The sequence below is a fragment of the Sinocyclocheilus anshuiensis genome, unplaced genomic scaffold, assembly GCF_001515605.1.
Source record: "Sinocyclocheilus anshuiensis isolate Anshui unplaced genomic scaffold, SAMN03320099.WGS_v1.1 scaffold435, whole genome shotgun sequence".
NCBI classification, from domain to species: Eukaryota; Metazoa; Chordata; class Actinopteri; order Cypriniformes; family Cyprinidae; genus Sinocyclocheilus; species Sinocyclocheilus anshuiensis.
The window spans coordinates 279,115-283,721 of record NW_015552555.1 but is presented as its reverse complement, the minus strand read 5'-3'; positions in this window follow the sequence as shown (position 1 = coordinate 283,721).

Sequence of the window (4,607 nt, the reverse complement as noted above, 5' to 3'; positions counted from 1 at the left end):
ACACAAACACAACAGAACCGCTAGATTTAAATCAGCACAGCCAGCGAAGGATCGAACGCAACTGTTTTGAACAAGCGCGACTTATTTAACAACCAAAAAATGTCTGTTTCGTTGTCTGTTGAGGAAGTACAGATGTTCCTCTCGTTGATAGCAGAGGAGCGGATCCAGCGAGAGCTTGATGGGGCGACGCGGAGTGAAAACGTTTTTCAGGAGTCGCGGCAATAGCGGCGGCGCAACTATAACGACATGTGAATAATCCCGCCCGCTCTAAAGCGGTACTGAACTGCAGTGAAACGCAAACCGATCCGTGCCGTGCCGTACTGAGCCGTGCCGAGCCGAGTCGTACCACGCAGTGGAAATGCGCCATTTGACAAACATGTATCCCCATCTTCCACTGCTTGGTCAAACAGTTACTCCCACATCAAACTCATGCCATTACCTAAGCCAGAGTTTGGCATGTCGGACTGCTGAAAGAACAAATGCTGAAAGTTCTACAAAGCCACACTTCAGGAAGCCTAGAAATCACATCTGCATATTAAACTGGGATAGGAGAAAGCATTTTAGCATCCAACACATCTTTAATCAATCAAGTCACATGAGAAAATTGTCTTAGATGGGGAAAATGAGGGGAACTAAGGAAATTTCCCTAATTCCATGTACTTCCATCTAGCCTTGGGTTGTGTTTTCTTTCTTATTCAAAGACTATATCTACTTTGAATGCCTCACTTTGGAACATTCAGACAATTACAGCACTGACTCCTTGATGGGTTACTGGAGTTTCTCTTTGGATGGTTATGTTTATAGTGTGTGAGGTAATGTGGAACACTGTTCCAAGCTTCTCCTGCACCAGCATTCCATCAGAGTCATCCAGCTCTTCTGCTGGCTTGGAATCAGAAGCAGGAAACAGCAGGATTCTGCGGCACTGATCAGCCACTCCCATCACTACTGTGTCCAGACATGCCGTTGAGAGCAGCCGGCTTGGAGAGAGATCACACGATCCTTCTCACCTCGCATGAGGAGTTCTTTACAGAGTGAATGCTCTGGTACACAAAGGGAGAGAAAGTGAGATGGGGTAAGATTTGCGAGGGTGATCAATGCTCAGAAATGTCTAGAGCTGGATAGTTATTTGAAGGGAATGCAAGACCCATATGCACTGAAAGAATGAGGTGGAGATAAAGGGAAAGACACTGGGTGTAAGGGCGACCAATTTGCAGTGGAAGCGATAGCTCACTAGGATGATGATAATGGTTAGTAGCAGGAAAGAAACATCCCCTCCCCAAATGTGAAAATTTAGCCATTTTGCTCAGTTCTCACTTGTGGGCTGGTGTAAACAAACTAAGGGCTTATGCCAGCGTTTGATCTTGTGAACTGTAAAATCTTCCAAGCAAAAACAGGAAAATTAGCCCTCGCATTTGGATGCAGGAGGGGCTGAGTGACAAAAGTGATTTTTTTTTTTTTGAATGTTGTTGCCTTTGACTGAGTTTCCTCTTTGAGCTAGGGTCTCTGTTGTGATTTTGATGTTCAAGCAGCTGAGCTCTATTATACTAAACCAAGCCTCTACAATCTGTAATGAAACTGTTAATCCCTAATTAATGTTTATTAGTCTCAATAATTTTAATGTTTGATAAAGTAAGTGTCATTACTTCTGTTGATCACACATAGGATTAAGGATCTGAACAAACCCCTAACCCTAAATATGAAACTTTGACATGTTGCTTGTTTGAACTGTTTGTGCTAGAGACAAGAATGATACCACAAATCACAATAAACCTTGAAACCTGCTCGTCTTCAAACAGGAATGGATAATACCCTGACCAATTTCAATATCAACCACACCCATACGCTGAAAGGCTTTATGTATTACCTAAATTATATTATTTAAATTGTTTTGTTTAGGTATATATATATATATATATATATACATATACACGCACACACACACACACTACGGGGCTGTTGACTGCTTGAATCTGACTGGCTGAAGAACATTCTAAGGCATGCAATTATTTTCAGGGAAGTTTAATAGTTCCAGGCAGGGCTTTGTCAAGGTCACACAGGCTCTGTGTGCTTCGCGTCGTGGCCTCTTCACCAACTCGGGTGTACATTATTTTCTAATAATTCAACGGCCCAACAGTCAATTATTCCTTACATATGTCTGTATAATGTATTCAGAGAATTCAATGGAAAGACATATATAAGTATAAAAAAAAAACTGGTGTGCACAGGATGTGCTTTTTTAATCGTTAAAGGTAAATGTAATTTCGGTAACACTTTATTTTAAGGACCAGTTCTCACTATTATCTAGTTGCTTATTAGCATGCATATTACTAGCTTATTGGCTGGTTATTAGTACTCATAAAGCACATATTAATAGCTCATTCTGCATGAGCATATTTTAGATCCCTTAATCTGACCCCATACCTAAATTTAACAACTACCTTATTAACTATTAATAAGCAGCAAATTAGGAGTTTGTTCAGGGAAAACTTTTAGTTAACAGTGAATATGTGTTCCCTATTCTAAAGTGGACAATTTTTATGCTATTTTATTACCTATAATGACACATTGTCTTATGTATCGTCATCCTGCACATGCTATACTTACATCTAAATATGTTACAATTTAAAAGTAAGCACACATTGTTCTTAAAGGGAAACATCTTCACTCAACTTCTCAAAAGGCCTGTAAACAGACTTTGCATTTTAATTGCAGGTTAGCTTTAGTCAGATATGTCTCTGTTTGGTTCTCAAGCTGGTGGAAATCTGTGCAGGGTCTGAGAGATGTTCACAAATAACCTGACCGAGTACCAGTTCTGGCATGAGAACTAGCACAAATTAGAAGGAAAAGTTAATGGAGACTCGGACGTGGGATTTTTTTTACTTTGACCAGTGAGCAACCACTTAGCAACAGCCCAGAAGAAAATACATAGGTAAGCCCTGGCAACCCTAGTACTGTGATAGCAAGTTCCCTTTCATGGGAACTTCGAACTGCGTCCTCTAGGGGTCGCTATGGGGAACGCCTCGTCGTGACCCGTGTCTGAAGCATACATTGAAAAAACACCAACTCGTTGGCCGGCGACAGCCATGACGTCACTACCGGTGCGACTATAGTATAAATAGGCGCCGGGAGCTACACATCATTCTCTTCTTCGTCTTCATTGACTGTTTTGTTTGAAGCGTGCATTTCTGTGGTAAGAGCGATCTCTTTTATCTCATTATGGCGAGCACTAGCAAAGCATTTAAGGATGTGTGCATCCGTGTTGACGTTGTTTAAACATCTGATGACACACACGATCTATGCGTTGTTTGTTTGGGCAAAGAGCACGCACGCAATGTCTCCGAGGGGCCAATCGGCGTGCACTGCGAGCGTTTTTTCTTGACAACTTCAAAAAATGTCAAAATTGAGTTGTTCTTTGTGATTCTAAAATTGAGACTAGGCTACTTCATAAACATGATGGTGTGATAGTGAGGGTGAGACCTTTAAGATTATCATCATTTAGTAAAGTTATCTGCTTGTATTAATGGGACATAATGAGCTTGATTTTGAAGCACCAGATGGCAACAGACATGTCAAAGGACAATGACCTAGAACATCAAAACGCCACACATCTCTCTGTTATGGTTGAAGAGTTGAGCTACCTTTGAACGCTTGCTGTTTAGCTTGAAAGGAAGATGTCAAAGGGAGGAATCTTAACTATGAGCCTTTGCCGCAGCCTTGAAGATGTTGAAATTAGTGTTTAAAAAGAATTCAAAGCATAATGCGCACAAAGAGAAAAAGCCTGAAATGTCGGTACTCTGGTGTTAAAAGAAAGATCCTAGATGAGAGATACATGAGGCTGACTTTGGTGTCACTTCAAAGGCTTCCTTCACAGGCACACAAGCTAATCGCAAGATATGAAGATCTCTGAGCCTGTGTGACCCTGATCAGCTGGGGAACCAGGGACAAAGCTGTGTGTGTGTGTGTGTGTGTGTGTGTGTGTGTGTGTGTGTGTGTGCGATTTAAGAGGTATTCTTTGTATAAGCGCTTTTCTCCCTTGTTACATTTTTTAAATAGTTGGTCTTCTGAGCTTCTTTAAGGCAAAGCATGGCAGAACTCTTCCTGTCTGTATCAGGCTGCCACAACCAATGGCCGAGGAACATGTACTTGTAACACGTTAAAAGAGTAATTTAATTACTCCTAATTGGACTCCTAATAGCAATGACACTCTTCTTTTTCTCCAATGCAATGTCACTATGTATGACCAGAGAGCTCTCACTCACTATATAGGCCTACTTGACTATGTTATGATGAAGATCTGCCAAGGATGAAGACTGTCTTACTGTGATCACAGTTTTAAGGGAAATTAAATTCTCATGAGCCTAGGTAATAATTTGTAACTCGTCCTGCTGTGCTTAACCAGTAATGTGTTATCAACATTTTTCAGAGGAACACCCCTTTGGGTCTCTAAACGAATAGTGTGAGACAGGAGAGAAGGTGAAGAAATATGAAGCAGCTGGAAGACGTCAGATTTTAATGCTGACTAGTGAGTGATTCTGATGAAAAATGATGACGTCATTGAAAAATCATCCCATGTTCTCTGTCGCTCTACTGGAATGAGAACTTGTCCT